This window comes from Melozone crissalis, unplaced genomic scaffold (assembly GCF_028551555.1).
Source record: "Melozone crissalis strain CALT ecotype California unplaced genomic scaffold, PUWL_Pcris_2 ptg000023l_1, whole genome shotgun sequence".
NCBI lineage: Eukaryota > Metazoa > Chordata > Aves > Passeriformes > Passerellidae > Melozone > Melozone crissalis.
This window is the reverse complement of record NW_026535801.1, coordinates 29580436-29606049: the sequence shown is the minus strand read 5'-3', so window position 1 is coordinate 29606049 and position 25614 is coordinate 29580436. Positions and strand designations below refer to the sequence as shown.

The following is a 25614-nucleotide window of genomic DNA, read 5'->3' as shown; positions in this document are numbered from 1 at the left end:
AATCATCAGGTTGTCCACACTGGAAATGTCTATGGCTGTGCATCAGTCAGAGGTAACTGCTCGTGGGCTGGGTCAGAATGCTGCTTTTTCCTCAGCAGCTGTCCAGGAACACACCCAAACTCTCCAGCTTCTATTCCCAGGAAAACCCACCTCATGGACTGCCTTCTGCACCTGGGAGCTGGGATGCCTGTCCCAAGCTGCTGGCAGGAGCACAAAGCGTGAGAGAGCTCCATGAATCCAAGCTCTACATGAAGCTTAAGGGGGGCTTTAAGGCCTCCTTCCCTGGGAGTGGGGAGTTGGAGCAGACAGCTGTTCTCTTTCATTTCAGAGTAATCAACTAAAACCAGTTTTGGTTTTTTGGGTTTTCTTTTTTTTTGCTCCAGAGCAAAAAATGTATGGAATTTCCTCTCTGTGAGACCCTCTTAAGAGGTCTGTTAGAAAATGGAGTGAATTTTCACAAAATATTTTCCCCAAAAGCAGAAATGTCAGTTAGCACTAGCTCCAATTATATGACAATTCATTTCTTGTCAGACAACCAAATTTGAGATCCGTCTTATCCTTGGGCAAGTCCCTTTACAACCTTTTTTGTTCCCCTTAGTCAAACACACTAACTTCCAAACACTGAAGAATCCTGTATGCGAACAGCCTGAAGAGAAGGTGGTGATTCATAACACAAGGGAAAATGTGTGATAAAGCAGAGGAGCTTATCCCAGCTGTTCAAAGGGATGTGCAGAAATCTATGCAAGATTAACATGCCAGGTTTCCATTTTCTTTGGATATTCAAAGAGAGAGATGCAATCTTTGCATCCTGCCAAACTCCAGCCCAACAGGAATGTGTGCAGTTGTTTTGACAAACTGCAGCTTACTAGAGAAAACTTAATTTTCACATCATAAACTTTCCTTAAGCTGGCTTCAGGCTTCATACTTGCAAAACCTCAGCTACAAAAATGTTATTCAAAACCAGGAAAGTTTAGGGACACCAGCACAATTCTGTGTCTGAACCACATCTCCAAAATCTAAAGTTTGGTTCTGCAGCTCTCAGTGATCCCAAGCAGCACTTAAGACACATGGTCTACCCAAGACCCATGTTGCTTTTCATTGCATGTTACATATATATAATTAAACCCTTCTGGCTCAACACAAACCAGAGTTTAAGATGCAGTTTGATCACTACCAGAAGTTCTCTCCTCCTCTCCCTGCTCCCATACACACATGGCCCTACAACAGCTATCAGAATTTATGGGTGTAAACCATAGCAGAGGTAGACTAATTCGGGGTTCCAGCACTGGTTGGTTGCTGATTATTCCACCTCTATTTCTACATTCCTAAGGGAGTTTTAGTCTAGTGTAAGTCGCCAGCCTGCAGCTCTGGAAGTCATTTACAGACATGGCTGTGCTGTGTGAGGAGCACGTTGAGGCACCTCAGGGCTGGGGCTGGCCAGACCTGGGCTGCTCAGCCTCCCCAGTGAGCTGCCAGGACCCAGCTGAACCTGCCTTATCACTTGCTCATCTGATGCCTGCTCAGAGGTGCTGGAGCTGCACCACACCAAGGGAACCCAGTCCCAGCACTGCCCTTTCCTCCTGGCCCTCAGGGGAGACGTGGAGGACACAGCTCAGAGTTACGGCCACTCACTCTCCCATCTTGTCAGAGAAAAGTGACAAGACATGATTCATCCAGAGTGGACATACTGCAAAGACAGCTGATTTTGTGGACATCACAATAAATCCTGGAACATTTGCTCTGCATTAGAATGTAGGATCCTGAAATTCTTGCAGATCTTAAGCCACTTCTCTAGTGGGACAGGAGGGGACCATGAAGCAGTGGTCTAATTCCCAGGACAGGGAGCAAAGGGCCCCCATTCTCTGACACTATTATCAGGTGTCCTGATACTCCTGACTGTCCATCTGTGACTCAGCTTCTTAACACAAGTATCTGTATATAATATTCAAGCATTTCTTTAAAGCACTTTGAGACATATGGGAAGAAAATACATGTATGTGTGTTGATGGAAAGAAACAACATCCCTCAGCCCTTCAGTCACAGCTAGATTTGTTGTGAAATGAGAATGCATCAAGGGAAAAACTTCCATCACCTATGGCTGGTAGCATCTCCTCAGTTTTCTAAATTAATGTGCAAACTAAGTGAGTGAAATATGTAGCTCTAAGCATGAGCTAGTTCATCTGTAACTTATGGCAGCTAACAATAAATAAAATACTAAGTTTTGCCAAGGAAAATAACTGAAACTGTGATATAAGGCTTTTCTTGGGAAAACAGAATAAAAGTCACTGAGAACCATGTTAGAACCCAACACATCAGAAAGCAACAACAAACAAACAAGTCAGAGCACTTCCTACTCTAAGAGGTAAATAAAATAAACTTCTGCTGACACAATGCACCTTATGACAGAATTACTGTTCCATTGCTTATTTATTCCCTTTTTAAACCCCATACTTGGCTTCCAACAGATCTTGTGGAGAGACATCTTATTTATACATAAACAAAAATAAGGTACTGTTAGTATATGCTGCATGTACAGAAGGCCTAAATCCTCTCTTATGGATGCTTAAACTCAAAATCAGAGGTAGCACATAGTTTTTACATGAAGCTACAAGGACACTGAACTACAGTTCGCATCAGCAGCACTTGGTGTCCTGAAGCCATTAGCTGAACACAGGGAATTTCTCCTATTGAAAGTTTACATCTGTGCAGACCAAACTAAAGAGCTTTCTTTGAAAGCTGGAAGAGATTTCACTGAAAGCTAAATGAACATTATAAACATTTACTTTTGGAGGCCCACAGTGCTGGACTGAGGAGCAGGACTTGCAAGAGATAAAGGCAGGGCACTAGTATGGAGTAATGAAGGATAGATGCCCTGGAAAAGGACAAAAGGCAGTAAAGAAACTGTGCAACTGTCAGCAAAATTAGCTGAAAACTTTCCAACCTTTAAATGCTGCTGAAGAAAACTAACACTGTATTTTAAGTCAATATAATCTGATTCCATTGCCTGGTTTTCATGCACACTCGTTTATGTTTTCTCATATTGTAGAAGAAAAAGAAAGGCACGTTCCTTGCACTTGGGCTGACTCCCTGCCTCAGTTTTGGCTTCTCCTCATGTCCTGCCAGAAGGAGGGTTTGGGTGCTGATCTGTCCTTTCTGGGGGCAGTGAGACATCTGTTTCACAGTAGGGGGAGAGCAGCAAAGGCCACGCACATCTGAAACTCTTTTGCAGTTACTATGGGGAAATGTAATGAGATAGACTACTGCTTTATTAATCAAACATCCACAGCAAATTAATCCTTTCCCTGCACAAGCTGGCTCAAGATTTTTCATTGCCCTCAACAGATAAGGAGGAAGAGCAGCCTTTTCCTTTCTTACACTGACTAAAAAGTATGCTTACTGTGCCTTATAACCTGCCATGCTGCACAGGCTGGCTCTTGCAAGCCAGGACTTCTGGGAGCTGCATTTCTGCTGCTCCTGCTGGTGCTTCATAGCTCCCACCCATCTTCTGGCCCTTCAGGTGCAGGTTATCAACTCAGACCAACAAGACTGGGAATACTCCAAATGCTCCTGATCACAATGTGAAGTTAAAACTGGGGTCACCCTAGCAGTCCAGGCCAAAATTTGCTGCAGTTTATTTCGAGGTACCCTTTCCCCCCAAACACTTCCTTCAGTTGCTCAGGCTTGCTTTTGCAAAGATGTCTTTCACTATCAAGGTTCAGAGAAGTTTGCAGCAACAATTAAAAGAAACCTGACCAGGTTTACACTGTCCTCTTGAGGAGCGCCTGCCTGGAAAGTCTGCCTTGTAAAGGGGTTGGGCCTAAGTCTACTAATAGAGGTACAAAAGTATCATCAATCAACCTCCAGGGGAAAAAAACTCCAGTGATGTCTCCTGCAAATGCTATTAGAGACCCCCAGCTGCATAATTAAAATTCCTTTTTAAAGTGGCCTCAGAAATAAGGTAGGGAGGATAATTGATACTCCTGCACAGCAGTGAAACCAAACAATTTTTTAAAAATAATTCTGGAGTCATACTGACATAAATGATTTATTTCTGCTGAATGGAAACCACTTAGATTAAGGTGGCAAACTTGAGGTAGCTTAGTGGTTATGCTGCTCTCCTGAGACGATGGGGCCTGAGCACACATCCACTCTTGGTCTGGATGTGAAAAGTGGTTCAAAGCAAAGCCCTCCTCTCCAGGAGTGTACTCTCACCACAGCCCTCAGTAATGGGAATGCAATGAAGACACAATTGTTTTGACATTTCCCCACATACAAAATTCCCCATGAAAATCATCCACCAAATTAATCCATTTCTGAGGAGACCAAAACTGCATTTTTTAGCAAGAAAAATATTCATCCCCATGCAGAGGAGAATGAAACCCTTCAGCAGTTCTTTCTTCCCACAGACTGAGAGAGGATAGAATTCAGAAATTTCCCTGAAGCGTATGGACACAGACCCCTTCAGGGACAGCATGAGCAATACAAAACACATTTAGAACAATTATAAAAGACACTTTCAGCTCGTCTCATTTATGCTCCAAGAATGCCAGTGCTTTAAAGTTTTCTGTCCTCCCTCTCTTCAACAAAATAGCCAAGTTTCCAGTGTGTGCTAAGTGCTACAGCTGCATTTGTTTCTCTATTTACATGAATCTGCCATCTTCCCCATGCTACCATTTTAGTTGAGATAACTCTAACTTGATTTACACAGCTAGTTATCCTAATTTTCTAATTTAGCCCTTCTAGATTAGGAAAACCAAAATGCATTCAAGAGTCGCTTTTAAGCATAAAGGGCAGAGAAACGAATCTTTCCTCAGTTACTGTGGAGGACATTTTAAAATGACAGACAATGCACTGTGTTCTGCCAGTAGGAAAGTGATCCTCTGACCTTAGTTTGCATTTCAAGTGAAGTGAAAAGCAGAAGAAGAAATGGGAGTTTCTAAAGAAAAGTTAAGGTACAGTATTGTAGATTTATAAAAGATCATAGACCGTGTGCATCAATGGGAGCTTGTTTGTCCTGATTTCTTTGAAGCAAAGTGAGAGATTTCTTGGTAGAGAGCTGCAGCATAACTTTGATATCTATTCCAGAGACCATAAGTGAACTAACCCCCAAAAGGTAACACTACAGCTCCTGGATGGGAGGAGTGAGGGAGGTAAAAGAAGGTCCTGATCAAAGAGCAGATACTACTGACCTGGCCAAGCCTGCCGTGCCAGTGGGGCCATCTGGGCTCAGCTGTGGCTCAAGGGGTTGCTCACACCCCTGACATCACCTCCACCACCACAACACCAGGAGCTGCTCTGTCACACCCAGACATGGTGCATGTGTGGAGAGGCGCAGCAGCTTGGTGCATGGTTTGCATGCCTCTGCATCAAACACATAAAACACAAAAGGCATGATTTGAAACTGTCCTAATAAAGACTCTGGAAAACTCGGTCTTCTTAAGCAAACAGGGTTGTGCCCTAAACACTGAGCAACAGGACTACTGCTGGAAAAGCAGCCCATGGCTTAATACATCACACTGTCAAAAAGCTTCTCCCATTATTCAACTGAAATTTGCCTTCTCTTAAATTTCATCCCATTACTTCTAGTTACACCCCATTGTACCACTCTAAATAATTCTTCATAGCCTTGGTGTTTACACCCTTCAGATATTTGTAGATTTATATCTCAACCACCCCATTTGTCATCCTTTAGCCAAGTTATCTATATTCAGCTCTTTCGGTCTTCTCTTGTAAGTCAATCCCTCAAGCTCTCTTGTTACTTCTTTTTTTCTCCTGAACTCTCTCCAATTTGTCAATCTCTATTGTAATGGAGTGAAGCAGACCTGAATGCATTACACTTTCTGCAGTTACCAGTGCTGTGTCCTCAGTCCCATCTGCTGCCTCAGCACAGGACAAGCAAGCAAACCTTTTTTGGGGGGGTCTTTTTAGGTTATGAAAAGCAGCAAATTTGCAAGACCTTCACGCTCAGTTATTAATTACTGAGGACCTAGGTATCCCAATAGATGCTGCACCCTGGATGCCCACTCCACTGGATTTTTTTCCCCCAGATAACCTAGTTGTTCTTCCTACTTGAATCCCATTTTAAGGTGCTGTGCTGCTTCTTGCATGGTCTCCAGAAATCACCTCCCCCAAACGCTGAATCTGCCCGCCACACTGCTTCCAGACTCGAGGGTTTATTTCTCCATCCAGGATGCCACAATGGAGAACTCCTTCACCATCATTTCCACTAGTTCACCAGGTGCCCTCACAGAGCATTCCTATGGTTCTCTGATTCCACCAGAGACTTTCAGTTCAACACAAAATGGACACCAAAGCTATGCAGTGCTGGTGTTACAAACCTCTGTGCTCAATCAAATGTTCTGCCTTCTACAACAGCCCAGATGATCACAGAACACACACTGCCCTGAGGGACCCCAGTGCAAAATGAAGCACAAACAGATGACATTCCTCCAACATGTGCATCTCCATAAAGCCAGTGCTGTTTCTCCCTATCCTGTGAACACATCCTGCTGCACAGCTCCTTCAACAAAACTGTCTGGACAAATCACAGGAGGACTGCTGAAAACAGCTGCCAGGGGTTAAAACCACAACTAAACGGGTTCTCAGTTGTGCAAGCACAAACCTCACAGCAGGACAAAGGCCCTGGAGAATAACCCTGGGAAGCAGAACTTGTGGCTGGGGGAGGCACTCAAATCCCCTCTGGTGACAAGGGCAGACCTTCTGAAGGGAAATGAGCAAAGGCACATATGACTTCAAACTGAAAAGCTGCTTTTCAGCTTTCCTGGCTACTGCTGGTCTACCTAAAAAAGGAGACTTGGTGCTTTTCTAGACTGTGCTCTGATCTGTGTGAACATCCCCAGTTTGAGAAGATATCCCATAAATCTACAGTTCAGGCATACAGCAGATGGGCACTCACTTCTCTTCAACACATTCACTCTGTCTCATATCAGCACCATGTCTTCACCACATGACTTTTGAAGAGAAAAGCTATTTTGCATACCTATTAAAAATAGTAATTTTCCTCCCTAATTGTAACTTTCATGTAGCATCTGAAATCATCAGGTCACAGTGCTGCAGAAAACCATCTAATAAGAACTTAGACACACTCTATTATAGGCATGCATGATCAATTCTGCTTTTAAGATTACATATATACTTAAGTTATTATAAAGCTCAGCTTTGTACAAACAACAACAAAGCAAAAGTCTTCAAAAACTGTTAAAGACAGTGAGGTCCTGAAGCCATGTCAGAGATGCATTCAAAGCCAGGTGGGACCGATCAGCTCCAGTTCAAGGCCTCTCTCCCCACAGCAGAAAGCGTGGTGGGGAAGGACAAAAGCTGACCCCTCAGGGAACAGCTATAAAAAGCATCCAAAAAACACACAGCAAGCTCTGGCAAGAAGTTTGCATTTGCCATCACTTAAATTAACAGCAAAGGAATCCCCAGGAGGGAGGAAATTTGGACTCTGTCCAACATGCAAGTGTGCTGTGTGAGGAGCTGTGGGGAGAAGAAAGAGCCACAAACAAGCACTGTGGATTCAGAGGAAACCAATACAAACTGCCAGCAACTCTGAGCCCTTATAAAGGGCAGGAGCTTGGCTTGACTACATTGACAGGTATCAGAAGAAAAGTTTCTTCCAGGTGATCTCAAACAGAATTGCCACTGTCAGTCATCAACTTTCCATGAGCTGTCTTTCAAAAACAAAGACTTTAATATTTAAAAAAACCCCAACAAGTTATCTTAAAGTATTTCAAGAGTTTATGAAAAATAAAACAATCAAAAATATCACAGTTGGCAACAAAGCTAATGTAACACTGGGAATAGTTCCCTTGCTATCTTACACGCTGAGTTGTTATCTCTACCTACACCACATGCAGGTCATGCTGACTTCCAGAAGACTCAAATCCCAGTCAGCACTCATTTAGCTTATGACACAAAGAATAGCTGCTCCACTCTTCCATAATGGCCTAAAGAGTTATGATGTATTCTGGATTAAGTCCTAAAACTCCTAAACAGATGGGGTTTTTTACCCACAAAAGTCATTATTAAGTTAAGAAGTAATTTGGTCATGTAAGTTTAACTTAAGCTAGTAAATCAAATAACATCTTTCTAAAAGCAGTAAAGTGTTCAGAACTTAATCCTTTTAATTCCTGTTTATCCCCTTGGCACTTAGACTATTTTTATTCTATTCACTTTTGCCGTAATAAAATGTTAATAAAAGAGCGCAAGTAGTCAGACAAGTTACAGAAATAATGAAGACTGGTTTCCTACAGGTTTGGTGTCTTACATCCCTTCTTTCCCCCACAGTGTTTTCCCAGCTGCCACCAGGTTGTCTGTGCATCTGTCTCCTTGGGACCCCTTCATGTCCCTTAACTACTCATGAGCCAAGCGCCTGCTCGGGGCCGGCTGTGGTTTTGTACCAGCCCGCAGGTCTAGCAGAGCAGAGAGCTGATAACATCACATTCCAGCCTCCCCTTCTGCTGGGGGACTGGCTCTTCTGCTAAAGAGCAACAAATTTAAGGCAAAGATCTCCCTTATAAAAATAGACAGTGAAAGTTTTATGAACTTCCTACATAATAATGCAATAGTTTTTCTAAGATAACCCACGCAGGTATTGTTACCAACTAGAACTGTAATACATGCATGTCCCACAAATGCCCTGAAAGCAAGGTGATCTTCGCAGGCCACAGGAAGGGCTCCCTCAGATAAGAAAAGGGCAGGGAAAGCATTGCTTTCTGAGAAGCCCCATGCGAAATAATCAAACTTACAACCAGTTCTTTCATAAATCAAGAGGATCAGGTTCAAGTAGCTTTTCATGTGCCACCATGACAGTGTCACAAAGGAAAGGTCTGTCCCAACCATGCAAATCCTTAGCATGGTGAACATTTCCAGTTTACAGCAATTATCTTGAAATGCTCCTGCCTACTTGTATGCAGACAAAGCACAGGGAAGCAGAGTGTGTATCACTGCTTGTGGAAGGGTGCAGGGTAAGTCACTATTCTGCTCCAGTACAAGCTCTGCATGGTTCCAAGGCCCATGATCCACATCTAACACATCAGTACAAACAGGTCACAGGGGTCCACGTAAGAGGCAACTGGTGACACACAAGGCAGGACGTGCCCTCCTGGTCACACCTGGTCTCACAAAGCAGTCATCACTCACTCAGCTCTTTGCCATGAACCTGGGATGCAAAGAGCAGCCCTGTGCCCTTGGTGAGCTGCCACATTTCCTGGTATTTCTAAGGGACTGAGCTGTGGGTCCTGAGGGAGCTGGTGGGTGAAGTGGCTAAACCACCATCCACCCTTGTGGCACTCTGGTGAAGTTCCCAGTGACTTCAAGAGGAGAAACACAACACCCATTTTTCCTCCCCACAGATACAAGCTATACAGTCAGCTCCCTATCCAGGAGTCATTCTGCCTGAGGCTGGTGGTCCCAGCAGGGCACTTGCCACGTCCCTGCAATATTTCTACTACTACAACACAGCTGGTTTGCTGAGTCCAGTTGAACACTGCAGCTCCCCAGGAAACATGAGGAACTGGGGTCCCTGTAAAGCAGGAGTTGTCAAATTGATCTGTCAGAGACACAGCCCAGTGGAAGCCCTGCACTCATGTGGGATGGTACCAAGTTTCTTTCTGAACACAGTACACCTCATCATTCAAGCACCACACTCATAACTATACCTAAGCATGAAACACAAACTTTCTATTATTGTTTCCATAGATAACCAATAAATCTTTCATTTCTACTGAAAAGAGAATTACAAGCCCAACACACTTAAAACACAGGCTGTGATCCAGCCTTCCAACATGGATTCAAATCTAAGCTTTTGTGTGCAGTAAGTGAGCAGACTCATTCGGCCCCAGTATGACCAGTCCACTTGCAAACTGTGACATCAGATGGCACACCCAGCACCTAAGCTCATAGGTGGAAATACCACCTACAAGTACAAGGTACAGCTGGATGCAGGTACTTGCATAAATCCCATTCATGGCAGTGTTAAAAAGAAAAAAAACCCAACAAACTAAAACCCAACAAAAAACTCCAAACAAATAAACAAACAAAAAGGAAAAAGAAAAGGAATACAAATGAAGTATGATGAATTTTCAGCAGTGGTCTAGCTAGCACATGTGGGTGTGATGCATGTACGATCCCTTGCACCATCTGCTCTGGTCTTCGCAGCCCTATCCTTTATCCTAACATTATTCCCCAGCAGTTTCTTCCTTATCAGAGAAGTGATCTGCAGTTCTGCCACTGGACCAATTCAACTCTCTTTTCTGCAGAAACCCAAGCAGTGGCTTTCCTGAGTAGCTGTTTTTTCCTTGGTACAGTGAACTTAATAGAGATGTCGAGCACAAGTGCTGGCTGCTTCCTACCCCTGCTGAAATTGGGAGCAGACGTCCTGCAAGGAGGCAGCCCCAGGGAGCAGCTCTAATGCAAAGCAGCCTTTACCATTCAGGAGAGCTGCAGCACCAGGCTGCTGCTGCCAACTTTTCTGCCACGTTCATCCTGGCACTGCAGATGAGGAGGAGGAGCGGCATCCCGTGGCCACACTGCCGGAGTGACACCCGGCTACTCGCGGGGTGGCTGGACTCTGACCTCCCATTTAAGCACAAGTTGGTCATGAGTCAGAAAGCTCCACTGCTGCAGGCTGGGGGGACGGGCAAAACACCATTTCAGAGGCAAATGCCCTGGGAGCCACGCTCGTCACTGACGGAACCCAAGAGATCTGGATTAATTTGCCTTTTTGCTTTCAGTTTACTTCTTGCGACCTCACAGTAAACCGCTTAACCTTGCAGGCAATAAAGTGAGATGCCAGCATGTTCAGCTCATAGTACTCACACTATGCTCTAATCCAGTCTGCATGTCCAGTCCTGTCATTAGCTGGAGGAAACATTAATCCAAGACAGTAGAAAAGAAGGAGTAAAAAATTGTTTCTGGAAATGCAATTATTCTAATGGCAAACTGTGGAGGTTTGTTATCTAGACCCACAGCTGAGTTAAACTGAAACATATTATATTTCATGAAAAAAAAGTTTTAACCATATGTTTAGTCATTTGTGAGCTCTTGATCCTAACGCACAACATAAGCTGCAATATCAGTGTCAAAAGTGCCTGATTTAAAGCATAAGAGGCAGAGTTACATGAAGTCAAGTTAAAATCACTTCTGCAAGTTTGTGGGCAGAGACCTTCACGTGGACTGACAGGTACAGGGGAACACATCCTAGGGTCTGTGCTGGACGGGGGGAATGGAAAGTTTTTCCATTAGAAGTTTTTCTGTGAGATTGGCTAGAGGGAAGATGATATAGCTGGGGGGGAAGACTGAGACAGCTAAAGAATAACACATGGTATGCTTTCAAAACATACAGCAACATGTGACATTCGTCTGCAAGTCTGGCGCTGAGGAGCCTGTGGTCTGGCAGCAGGGAGAATTTCTGCTTTTTATTTCTTAAATCATTGCAGGCATTTGAACTAAACCCCCCACCTAATAGTCTGAGGGGTGGAACATAAAATCAGATTTTACGTACTGTACTTTCAGTCAGCCATTTTCTCAGCGGATTTTTTTATCCTCCAACTCAATTCCCACATCATTAAAGTGATGCTGTCTCTTTAAAACACAACGTGGTGCCGTGCCAAAGCCTGCAATAAGAATCACTGGCACCAAAACAGTCAAAGCACACAGCTTAATTCTCTACTTAATAAGACAATTAAAGAAGAGTATTTGGATACAGCAGTCTGCAAGTACCAACACAGAGCACTGATGTCTCCAAAGGCATGTTGATCTGAAGGCTTTATCAGAAAGCATCTGTCACAACCAGATGCCATCAACACCTGAGAAAAGTGTGAAATAAAGTGGGTTAATGTGGCTGTGATACGCACAAAGGCTTGCACTGCCCAAGTCCCTATTTGTGAGCATTTAAGAGGGTGCAGGATAAAATGCCCAGATGTAAAATTGCTCACAGATTAAAATAAATTAAAATATATGTATACAGCTACATCTGTTAAAATACAGTCTTGTGCATATTACTCAAATTACAATGGAATTAAGAGTACTGCATATTTTGAGTATTCACTGCCATAATCATAGAAAGGCTTAGAGCAAAGCTGTTTTTAAGTACTGTGCTTTGACAGATGCATTAATACACATGGATGAATTGGGGTACAGAGACTAACTCAGGCACCAGTGATTGCTCATATGGACTCCCTTGACCATATCTGCCTCTAAGTTTCCAATCAAGTAATTCTCAGATGTCATCTCCTAGCAGGCTTCATCCTGCAGAGCTGAACCAAAGCTAGAGAGAAAGATAACAGCAGCGATATATGAACTAATTAGTCATTTGATTAGCTGGCAAGAAGACAAGGTCCTGCAGTTCTGTGACCTAAAAATGCCACTGATGACCTTAAAACTGCATCTCAAGGGTGTCTGGAAATCTGTAACCTCCAGGGAGAGAGAGAGAAATGGGTGATGCCTAAACTGCATTAGCTCACATGAGATGTTGAAAGAGCACAGATGTTAAGCTGAGGATAGGTGTGACATTTGAAGCACTCAGCCAGCAAAAGAGCACCTGCAGCTCTGCACTCTGTTTGAACTGCTGCACCAAGGACTCCCCGTCCAGCCTACATGGGAGGTTCGTGGGACAAGTGGTTTAGCACACCCAGAAAGCACACCAGGACCACAGGCCTCATCCTAGCAACCCAACAACACACGGCAAGACAGGAAAAAAATAAACCAGATAAAATCCCCCAACTGCTCCCCCTTCATTGGAGCAGGGCTAACAGCCTGCCAGTCCCAGGCAGCAGCTCCTGGGCTGCACCACACCAGAAGGAGAGAGTGACTGAGCAAAGGAGGGAGAAGTCACTTTGAGGAAGACATCCCAAGTGGTTGCCTTCTTCACTTCCACTAGAGGGTCCTACACTTCACTGGAGATCTGATTCTGGCAAACCCCATTAATGCACTAGTTATTCCACGTGCAATAACAGGAGGAGGGAGTGGGGTGATGGCTGAAAAGTTGCATCTTCAACAGCAAAGGAGAAAAACACCAAAATGACCAGGGTTAGGGGTCCCAAGTTGTTCTGTGTCCCCTTCCTCAGTCTGACAGCTGGAGCATTTCATCACCTGACTGCACCCAATGCACTAAAGGTTTCCAGCCTAAACTGAGGCAGTGCCTCCCTGGAAAGCCACCACCTGGTGCAGAGAAACCCATAGTGACCAGAAATGGGCCAGCCCAAAGTGGGCAGCAGAGAGCAACACCAACTCACAAGCAGTGAGTTCCTCTCTACCAAGAAAGCCGATCTCATCTCCCACCTTCAACAGCTTGGGTGGAGTCTGATTCTCAGGTGTCCCTCTACCCTGAGAAGAGACTAAAGGAAACAAATGCATTGGCAAAGATGCTCCTGCCATCTGCACCTTGGAAATGCCCTCTGGAATGGAGAAGAGGAAGACGCCTCACCCTGCATGCTCCTGGGAGAATGGTGCAACCTCCAGCACTGCCCCATTTCATCTCCATCCTCTCAACACAGATCTAGACTTGCCTTTCAACGCCCACTTCCCCCATGTGCTTTGACCCAGAGGGATGAAATCACCTCCAGCATCAGTCAATTTCTCAAAAGAAGTCCAACACATAGTTTAAATTTTACCAACCCCTGCCAGAGGCCTTGGAGTAATATGCAGAAGTAGGAACATTTTTTCTCAAATAGGAAATGGAGATTTAGAGTGCTGCAGCAAGGTCTCTAAAGAACTATAAGCTTTGCTGGGATAATGCAACCCCAATATGCACAGTGTTTCCCTCCTCATTCCCTTTTCTCTGCAGAAAATGGGAAAAAGACCCCAACAACACACACAATAAATCAAAGATGAAAAAATTGGCCATGGACATGGTTCAGAAACACATGTGCTGTGCTCAGCCCTGTTGCTCCCTTACAGCTCTCAGAAGCAGTGAATAAAGTTAAGAATCCAGTTACTGCAGTTGCAAAGAAATTTAAGATTTCCAAATCTGACTTACTGTGAATTGAAACAAAACCTCAAAATGCTGAAATTCTCCACAAAAGGAATTCTAAAACAATCACTTGGAGTCGACTAGAAAAGCAATTATATTGCTACTGTATTTTCTACGATGGAATTATACTTAAAAATTCTAAACAGAAACTTACTTCAACACAAAGCATGTAAAACAATGAATTGTTAACACTCTCAGAAAAATCCTCCATCTCTTTTTTCTGCAACTTTTTTACAACACTGACCTGGTTTTGTAGAAGATTTTAGTGTTGATGATGCCAGATATTGGAATATGATTCCATCAACGAGTCCTAGCCAGGAAATACCAAAGCTGGGGTTGCCAAAGCAACGTAATTAACTTGATCACGGTACATACACTGTGTGCCACTTCCCAAATGGCCCTTTAACACCCAGCTAAATCCTTGGCTTGAATGGGGCATCCAAATGAGTTTCTCCTCCAAGTTCCTCAAGAACACAGAGCAAAAGGAGAAGTTGTCAAAATTACTGAAAGCCAAGTACCACTCTGCTCCCTGGCCAATGGTCCCCTGCACTTGAAGAGGTCAAGGAGCAATTCTTGAGTCTACTCCCCCAACTATGAGCTGTAGCAATCCCAGAAATGTGACCCTCTTGCATTTTATAAAGATTCACTTTTAATTCACTGTTACCAAATTTAAAAGGTTTGATTCTTTTATGGCATTATCAGTAAAATTACTACTATTTGGGCAGGGAGGCCTGAATGCTGGTGCTAAACCTTGATCCTGAGGCCCCAAACTTCAAAACCTGAATATGCTGTCACTAACTCGATGTGTACAATGTATCAAAAATAAAAATCTGTCTGTTCATATAGAAAAAAAAATAAAGAAAAGTAAGAAACAGAAAAAAAAATTGAGTGATGGGCTTTCAGCCTGTCATCAGGCCACTGTGACCTCAATTTTTGAGAAATAAAATCAAAATCTATTCTTATCTTCAGAGATTCAAGATGTATTTATGTGTCAAACTTTCTCCCCCTTGTCCTTAGCCTTTGGGAAGCACACTAAAAATCATATCAAAGCCTGCAAACCCTGCCATCACATTCCCATTCACCTCTGACCCAGGATGCCTACAGCTCTCACCAGCTCCTCAGTGCATCCTCCCCGTGCAGCAAAGGCGACAGGTCCGGGAGCAAACGGCTCAGGATGAAATAAAGGCCACTTTGCATAGCAAAACTGTGCTGCCCCGCTCAAATTCTGAAGGCCAGAAAAGTTTTCTTTGGCGGTTTTCTGCTTCTTTGTATCTGTGAAGGATATTTCACCACCCTCTTCCCCTCCTTCCATACAAATATTTGATTATTCTCTTTGAAATGTCTCTGTAACATCTACAGGCATAGGATGCCGAATGCAAACACTGATTGATTCTTTCTTAGCCATCAAATGTGCTTACACAGCAACTATACACAGCAAATGCACACAAATCTCACATTTCACGTTTTAAAATATGAACATGCTGTGTTATTTTTTTTACTCAAACATAATGAATGAGCTTAAATATTAGAACTTGAAATTATTAAGTAAATCATGGCACCTGTAAAGCTTTTATTTGCATAACATTAATTCTTGATGGCATGTAAAACAAATTCATCACTCTCACTATATTGTAGTCTGATTTATGTTAGAATTGGAAAAAATAAAAATCTTGAGCACAAAATTATGTTGACAAGATGTACGTGCTCTTCGAAGCACAAGATTTTTTTCTTTTCTGAAGCATCAAAACAACTAAATTATGGGAAAGAGGGCTGGGAGAAAGCATCTTTAAAAATGAATAACATACTAGCGTCACACATACACACTCTACAGTTATTAATGTCAAGCATGGTGAAGATACTCTAGAAAATCATTACCATTCATAGCTACTAACAGCCATTAAATTTCAATCAATTCAACTTAACACAAGTGTACTTCAGCAGCCCTTACAGTTCCTTATAGAGGTGGCTCAGAAAGTCCTGTCTGACTTATTGCATTGTCCCCCGCACAAAGGGGCATTGCTGAGCATGGCTGTGAAAAGGAGCGATCTTGGTGTTGGGAAATGATGCTCTTTTAACACCGCTGCAATCAACAGACCTTGCTTTTAAAGACGGTGTGATAAAAGGGCTCTAATAGAGCTCCTCAGGTCAGCGTGGAGGGGAGCAATACACTGATTCTAGCTAGGAATGCCACTTTCCAAGCTGAAAAAAAAGAAATGCTGAGATGTTTTCAAGGGGTTTTCAATGAATTTTAGCGACAGAATCAAACTGCTTAACACAGTGCTAAACAACTTCCAGGTGATCTGCTTGCTTGAATAGACTACAATCATCAAATATACATTTAAACAAAACAGGATTTAACTTCCAGAGACTGGGTATTTAAGGCTCTTAGTGATGAATATAAGCCACAGCACTGTAATATTACAGAATCTCCACTCTTCTGAATTGCACTGGTAACACGGGAAGTTTTCCCAGTGCCACTGCAGGAATTCCGCTGTGCAGCTAAGCATCCCCTGCAGATTGTGGGAAGAACCAGCTGTGCCCTGCCGGGGGTATTTGCCACCTCCTGGCGGGGGTGAGGGACTGTGACCACGGGGGGCTCCTCTCCGAGGGGCTGGACCCGCACCGGCTTCCCCTGAGCAGCACAGCATCCCACAGAAGGTGTCTGTCTTCCTCTGGACAGATTTCATTAGTTTCATGTGAATGGGTTATCTACACTAAAATCCTACATTTCACAGGGGATAGGAGATGCTTTATTACTATTCCCCCCCCCCCCACCCCCTTCCCCCCCAGAAGCCCAGATTTTTCCAGCAGGGCTCATTCTGCTGGGCACAAAGTCCTCTCTCTAGATTTACAGGCAGCTGAAGCTTGCAAGTGTCTACTACAGTGCAGAGAGTCACTCCATGCACAGAAAAACAGATGTGCCATCACTATAGCTGAAATTACAAACCCAAGTCCAGAGTCCCTTTTGTGGCTTTTAGATCATCCTTTAAAAGTATCAGGATTGATGCTACTATTCATCGGGAGAGTATTTAGGACTGTTCTACAGAACCTCTATGGTTTTGCTTCCTCTGGGACTTCGACTTTGCATTTAATGTGGGGTAGCAGTAAAGTTCTTAAGAATTAAGAAACATCCAAGTAATCTCTCAGGCAGATATATGCTTCATTTTAACTCATTTCCCTACACTTACAAGCTGCACTAAATGAAATGAAATTAATGTTAAAAGGGGCGTTTATTGAAAAAATCTTCCAGTGACAAGTTCAGAAAGTGCCAGAGTTCGAGTAAAGCATTCCATGGAAAATGTTAGCAAAGCTTAATCATACTGGAAGCCACATTTAATTACAGCTTTTTTAAGTCCATCTGGGAAAAAAGAAGCGACTTAAATACGTCACCTGAGATGATCTAGATACTGAAACTATTTGTAAGTTAACAAAAGCATTTGCATCACAAAGCGCTCTGGCGCAGCACCACGGCAAAGCAGATGTGTAATGAACAAGGATCACAGCACCAAAACAATCAGGACTGTAAATAACTACTACTAATCTGCAATCATTTAAATTTGGATTTAATTGCTAGGCAGCAAATACATTTAATTCCTGAAGAGGTAAATGCGCTGCCGAATAAACACTTAAAGGTATTTAGTGACAGAAGCACCACAGTCAAGAATCCAAATGTCAGGAAGGCAGAGAAAAGCCAAGGAGCAGAGCTGGGGCTGCCATGAGTTCATAACTTTAAACAAACTTTTCCCTGGAAGAGAATTAATAATGCGGCCATCCCCACTGTACATACTGTAAGTGCTGCAGGAGTGACACAATGAGGCACATGGGAGGCAAGAGGGTAGTGACTATGGAACAAAATTCAATCTAGTGACTAATGAATAAAAAGTTCCTTTTATTTCTCAGTTGTTTTTGGTTCATTAAATTTTCCACAGATTTGCAGAGAAGAAAACGTGATCAATAAACCTTGACAAAAGTGAACATGTGAAATAGAGGAGAGAAAGGCACAGGAAGATAAAAGTGATATCCCGATCACAGATTTCAGAGGCAGATGACCAGAGCTCTGGGCTGCTGAATAATCTGAATAGACCATCATTTCTTTACAGCCTTTTACTTTCTTTTCCCTGACTGTTGGAACTCTTCATTCAATACAATAGTAAATGCACTAAAACTTTTTTTCTTATGCTAATGGTCGAAATCGGGCGCTCACAGTTAAAACACACTTCCCACCAACTTGTTTTCTTAAAAAAGAAAAAAAAATTAACCTATTCAAGTTAAACTAAAATGTCAAAGACAGCTTAAGGCTTACTCTCACCATTCCTCAAAATTAATGGTTTTCTCCCCAGTAGATACAAAAAGAAAAGACTTGAATAAGGATAAAGCTGCAAGACTCTTTTCATATGAAAAAGAACACTTAGAAAGTAAAAAGAAATACATCCAGTACAAAGATCCTGGTACCTACAGTTCTAATTTGTATTGTTTCCTCTTAGAATATTTATAATTGCAGAAAGGTGACAGCCAATCACAAATAATTGTGAAACGATAAGAAAAGATTCACCAGTGACTAATGTATTTGGGCAGTCATGCCCATGACAGTATCAGAAACGCTTCCACTCATTACAATAGGAGCCCAAGGGAGCCTATTTTCAATTTTTTTCTAATTTGGGTGTCCACTTCCAGGCACTGAGGCCTCTTTTTGCTGTAGTACTGAATATTCATAAATCCCAAACAATTTTTACAGCTCTGACCTTCTAAATTAAAGGATAATTTATCTGTTCCCTTTGTGCAACACATTTCATCTTTAGTGCATCTGGGTTCACTTTGTTTATAAGAAGTTAAAGATTATGGGTTGTGGTTTTACAGTAGCCAAGAGCGAATGAACAAAAGTTCTGTGGCCTCTCCTGGACTACACATATCGAACATGTATTCACTCCCAACTGGAGCTGGTCTGTAGAAAATTTGACCTGATTACCCACTATTTCCATTCCAGTCACTTGTTCACAAGGGAAACCTGCAATTTTGCCTCTTGAACTATCAAGATTGCCATGCAAGGTGCGATTTTTTATTCCTTTTACACCAAACACCAGTTAGTTTCTAGAAGTTGCATATATATGGGATCTGCTGTATGCACAGCTCATGAATTGTGCATACTCCATGCATGCACACAAATGTGTGTACATACATGCAGATATGCACAGGCACACATGTATTATTTGCCTTTCTAACACAATGCCTTCTTGCTGTCATTCATAGGAGGATTCATTCTTTGCTGTTATTTTATTTCGTGTTGCATTAATTAATTCCCAAATACCTACAAGTTGTTTTGGTTTTCTTTACAAGGGTCCTGGCAGCAGAGCTGAAGCAAACCCTAAATACCGCTTAATGCTTTGTGGCAAGTTGTCCAAATGTGCAACTGTTTAAAATATTTACCCAGGTACATAAGGGGGTTGTGCAGCTCTCGAACAATGCCCTGGAATCTTTCCCATCAGCAAGAAAGCGGACAAAAAGCAGAGACCGCTTAACCTCAATGCCTTAGCAGCAAGTGAGAAGTGCAAATATTGCAATTCTATAAAGCCCTAGAAGCTTCATAGAAATGGAGTGGCAACTAATTAGTTTGATGCTATAGTCACATCTAATGTTCCTAAGTAGCTTCTTTGAAAAAACTCACTGCCTTGAAATCCTTGGCCAGATTATTAAGTGGAGGCTTTGTGATGGGGCAATAGATAGGTGTTTGCTCCACAAATATATACAGATTTTGGTGACTGCTTACTGAATCCACTGCCTTCACTAATCTGCACTGGAAACTTCACTATGAACAGAGCACTTCTCAAGAGTACAAAAGCATGAAGTATCTGTGTACCTTTCAGACTACAGGGCAAACAACTGGCTTACAGTAGGCCACCAAAAACAGGGGCAGGCAGTTAACCAAGTTAACCTGCAAACAGAGAATGAGAATAATGCAACTGCTATTAGGTCATATGCTCTACCCTATCCTAAAACTAAAAAAAAGATGAGTCCAGAGGACTGAAAAATTCAAATATTCTCAATGGAAATAAAGTATCAGGATCATGAAAAATGTATTTTCAAGTCAGACAAAACTGTAGCGACTACATAACCCTTTCTGTGTGCAGCTGATCACACAGCCCCAGAGCCTGTGCAGCTTCTATACAACTGTGCCACTGAAAGGGAAGTTGTGGTATAAACTTGTAAGATCATTAGAATCACAGAAAACATAATCAAAAATGGTTCTTTGACATTGAAGTTCACACTGCTTTTCAAAACAATGACAAAAATATTGCTCATTATATATATGCAGCCAGAAGGCTGTCTTTTCTAAATGTGACTTCAGTGTAACATTTGGGAACACAAGCTGCTATGTATTGGATGTCTGAGGTCAAGCTCTATTCTCTTTTATCCAAGTATAACCTGGAGCAGCTTCAATGAAATTATGCTAGATTTATATTGACATATGCATCTAGTTCAAATTCTTCTATGGCTCTAATTTTTCTCTAATTGAATGACCTAAAACAAATAGTATTTGTCCATCTGTATACATCCCCTTTGACACGCTGGAGAAAAAAAAAAAGAAAGACATTGAAAGGAAGTTGGAAACAGTCCTCGAGATCTGTTTTCCTTTGAAGAACAGCAGTTGCATTTCTGGGCACTTCAAAGTCACATACTTTAAGCAATAACAACATTCGAGATGAAGTGAATCTTACCTCAACTTGCTTTAAAGATCAACTCTTTCACAAACACACACCAGAGGTTGGATATACACATACCTATAGATTAACAAGTTCATCTTCAGTCAATCAGGCACTTTGCAGTGCTACAGATAGGTCACGCTTTCAATCAAATGACAAATTTCCAGGAGTTGTTTACAGTGGAAAAGCCATAATGAATTTCATTCGCTTCTTAAAAGTTGTCAGTTTTGCAATAACATTCAATACTACATTTTTATTGCAATTCAAAGTTTGACAGGTGTCACCATTTCCTGACGTTACAGCCAAAATACAAATTACTATATCCACCCATTCAGAAAAGCTGAACCAAACCAATTCACCAACTGTAGTTGCTGTATGCAGCAATTATCATGCAATTCAAACATCTCAGCAGCATAAACAATTAGTTAATTATCTAGCACAATCCTCTTTTCCAGGTGAATTTAGTTTCTTTTCTAATGAAGTTAATTTTATTAGGTTTAGAACTTAAAAAAAACCAAAACAAAACCAACCCCAAAAAGACTTCCAAAGTTTTTCTTAAAGCAAGGTAGCTAGAACAAGCAGATAAAATCAGCAAGTCTTACAACAAATCAGTCTATTCCACTTGTGTGTATTTTGAATTTCATGGCTTATTTACTTAACTTTTTTGGCACCAACTCCACAGCACATGCCAATACAATATTTGTTTAAATGCTGTTTGATGCACATGCTAGTAACGCTTACTTTCAAATTCTTGTACATCCCAAGAGCCTCAGTTGAAAAAAAAAAAAAAAAGAATAAAAAGAAAAAAAAGGGGGATTGGTAGGGGGTAGACAAGCTTTTACAACCAGCGCCTTTATCTGTGGCCGTAAAAATATAAACACCATACACCAATAAAATGCTAATTTCTGTAAGCACCAAGTTTTCCAGCACCTGGGGCAGTACGAAACGCGAGGGCAGCTGTAGAAGACACAAGTTCCACTGGCCTGGCCGGCGGTGACCCCACGCCCGCGCATTTGGGCACCCGGGCCACGCAGCGGGGCCGAGCCGGGTCCCGCCCTGCGGAGGGGACACCGCACCCGCGGCTCAGCCCCGGCCCGGGAAGTTTTGAAGCCCTGGCTGCAGGTTAGCTAAATGAATAAATAAATAAATAAGCCCGTAAACCTCGGAAAAGCCGGCAGCAGGACCACTGATAAATCACCCTAAATCCCCGCGCTGGAAAAGTCAGGTTTCCCGGGAAATGATGGCAATCACTTGAGGCAGAAAAGGCATCTAGATGAGCCCATCTCCCTCCCCTCCTCCCTGATTGTTTTAAAGCTACCGAGTCCGGGGTAGCTCAACTCTCTAAGTCCTTAATAGGATTGGAGTCCGGGTCTCTCCAAGCCGCTCCTCATCACACAGGGATCAAGTTGCAGCAGGGAATTTTTTAAATTCCTCAGCAAATATACTTGTCGAAAGATTGCCCCTCCCGGATGGGGGGATGACAAGGAGGCGAGGGGGCAACTTCATTTTTCCTCTGAAAAAAGAGACAAACTCTATTCTGGCTTTGGGGAGCTCTGCCGTCCTCCGGGAGCCAGGGCAAGGCGGTCCCGGCAGCAGCCGGGGCTGGGACTGTCACCGCAGCCCCCGGGAAAAACAATGGCCGTGGAGGCACGGTCCCGGAGGGGTCTGGCGGGGTAAGGGGGGTACACGGCGGACACACGCGCGGCCCCGTCCTCCCCGCTCACCTGCGAGCTCGGGGGGACACGGGACGGGCTCCCCTGGGCACCCGCAGCGAGGAGAGCCCCTCACCAAACTGCACCCTCCCTCACACACACCCCCACCGGCGCAGGGCAGCTCCAGCCAAAGCGGGAGGAGAGGAGGGGGGAAAAAAAGAATAAAAAGCACAATGAAAAGACACAATAAGCATCAACTTTACCCAAAAAGCGGAGCAGCAAGTTTTCAGCAGACGAGCGGTTGCCGCGGAGCAGCGCTGCTCCTCCGGACCCCCATCATAAACTTGGGGGAGGGGGGCGTGGGAGGGACTTTCCCTCCGTCCTTCCCTTTTGTGCCGCTCCTCCGCTCCGCTCCGCTCCTCGCCAAAAGCTGCCGCGGATCCCGTCGGCGGCGGCGCGGTGCTCTCCCGGCGGCAGGCGCGGAGCAGCTCCGCGGAGGCGGGCGGGGAAGGACGGGGAGAGGGAGGGAGGGAGGGAAGGAGGGAGCGCTGTGGAGGGCCGGGGGCGGCGTGCAGAGGTGAGGGGCTCCTGCTGCCCATCCGCCCGGGCCGCCGGCGGGACACGGCGCGCACACGTACACCTACTTTATGTATATAACAGATATACGCACACATGCACACACACGAGGGATGAAGTTGAGCAGCCTGCAGGAAGACGCTGGAGCGCTTTCAATTCCTGACACAAGAGGAAAACTGGCTCTAGGGTCTGTTTTCTCTTCCACCCGCCCTTTAAGAAAAAAAAAAAAGGGAAATCTAAACCTTCCCACCCTTTTGGCGCGGGAGCAGCGCACCGCTCCGGATCTTCTCTCTCCTCCCCCCAGCCCCTTTCATCCCGGCTCGCCCCCTCGCCTCAGCGAACCGCACCATTTTGGGAGCGGGGCTTTCTGTGGGGCGCGGTGGGATCCGCTCCGCCAGCCCGGCCCGGCCGCGCCGCTCGGGAGCGCCGGGAGCCCCCGCACACCGCGCTCAGCTGGAGCGCATCTGCAGCGAGCCCACACAAATACCCTTCCCGAGGAAAGCTGCCCCCCCTCCCCAAACAGCACAAGTTTGGCTTGTGCAGATTCGCTCGCGGAGAGGCGGGGATGGAGCTGGGGGTGGTTTCCCTCCAACTTTGGTGGTTGCATTTTCCCCGCGAGTTTGCGCGACTTTTTCAAGCCCCCGCCACGGCAGGGCTGGAGGCAGCAGAGCTCCGCGGAACATCCTCGCACACGGGCGGCTTTACCCGCCAGGAACATCTAGAGGGAGAAACGCGTTCATTATAGACTGTTCCCTAAACGCGATAAGCAGCCTCACCGGAGGTTGAATGTAGTTTCAGCCTCTTGTTTTGAGACTAAGGCTACGAGGAGAGGAGAAAGAATCTCCAAAAAGTGCCCCGCTCCCACCCCGAATATCTTCCCTTTTGCTCCGATCTACATTAAACAGCAGTACCAATGAGAAACGCAGCAGCATGAACTTGGACTTTGGCCAGGCTGGGCTTGTTATTTAAATTGTTTTGATTTCTTTGGCTATGGAATTTATCAAAAGTTTAAAACGCAACCAGATGCTGTTGGGAAGGGTCACTGCGCTGTACTCCAGAGCAAGCTCAAACTCGCCGTATCATCAGGGTATCTGACTCCGGCAGGATTATGGCCAGTACCATGGCAACCGCATGCCACATCAGCCCCCAGCTTCACTTTCAGTCCCTTGGGCAGTGTTAACATTTGCCAGCGGATTTGCCCGACACGCAGCCCAGGTCCGGGCAAGTGGAAAATGAGCACAAACCACTCAGAAACCTTCCTCTTCTAGCCTGTGCAAAGCAACCTGGCTGGACTGCTTCATACTACAATTTTAATCCTAAAAACCAGCTACCAATTTGGGTGCCTTCTGTCTGAAATTTTGCACACATATCTTTTTCTCTTTTTTTTTTCTTCCCTTTTTTCCCCCCTTATTTTCTGGATGTCATTAGAAGGCTAGTATCTGAGGGTGACAACTGGCTCCCCATGCACTCCCAAATCGCATTTATTCCATTCAGATAGCCTGGGAAAGACTGTGAGGCAGATTATTTTGCCAACCACCAACACTGCAACTTTTTTTTTTTGGTCAAAGTCTTGCATTAATATACACTCAGTGTTTTATCCAAAGAAATTCTCTCCTCTCTCCGTGGTACACATGCAGTCGGTGCTGGCACAGCAGCACAACCTTGCCCCATCCAAGTGGACAATTTTGTGCAGAGAGGAGTTTCATTGCACCTACTACTGATGAGCACCATGCAAGGGAGAGGAGGCTTTGGTTACCAAAAGAGGGGTCAAAAAAGTCTTTGATCTCCAAAAAGAAAGCTCACTTTTATTCCCAGGTTACTTTACTTGGGAAAGATGACCCAGCAGCTTAGGAGATAGGTTAGAATAACGGGGTTTTGGATTGATCAAAACGACAAGCTGGCAAAACAATAACACTAGATATGTTCTAAATTCCTGCTGCACAGTTATAAACGTGTACATCCAGACTCCTGGCCAAGAACATATTTAAAATCAAAAGAAGGAAGAATTAAAGGATTAATTCAGAGTTATGTAAAGAAGGACAGTTTTCCCTTCTAGAATTCTCACATGCCAATCTTTTAGAAGATGGAGATTTTTAAGCCTGAATGGAAACCCCTCCTTTTTGTCTGAAGGATGACGGCTGGCGATGGCTGGTGACGGCTGGAGTTTTTTGAGAACTTTGAGTTGGCTTTTACATTATCTGCCTGCTGTAGCTCATCTATCCTTCCCTCTCCTGCTCTGCTCATTGAACTGCCCTCTCTTAATCTTCCATAGGTGTCCGAGATTAAATAGACGACAGGATGACTGACATTTGGTACACATAAAAGAACCAAAATATGAACAACGGGTCAAAGTGCAAACCTTCCCTCTTGTCTTCCCTCCTGCTCTTGTACAACTTGATAGGGATGAAACCAAGTAGGGATGTAAGGACATGTGACAACGTGCACTTACTATATCTTGCTGTAGCACTATCATGTGGATATAGAAGATACATTCCAAAATGTTCAGGACTAAGGAAAGAGGGTCTTTTAATCACAATTTTAGAAAAACCCTCTCACAATGATAAAAGATTGACACACCGCCAAGTCCAGGATTGCTAATCTGGGTTCTGTCCCATTTCTGTTAGGTCAATGGAAAGAATCTGGAAGTTAGACTAGCCTCAAAAGGCACAAATGTGGCTATTAAAATGTTTGATGT

The 25614-nt window shown here is 43.9% G+C and overlaps 1 protein-coding gene across 1 annotated transcript in view; it reads right to left on the bottom strand.

The window, feature by feature from the left end:
* Positions 1-22672, bottom strand: part of GLI2 (GLI family zinc finger 2) — a 185874-nt gene extending 163202 nt beyond the window's left edge. Inside the window, exon 1 of the mRNA XM_054277787.1 lies at positions 22607-22672. The gene's annotated coding sequence lies outside the window, so the exon portion shown is untranslated. The remainder of the gene's footprint in view (positions 1-22606) is intronic.
* Positions 22673-25614: the final 2942 nt, after the last annotated feature.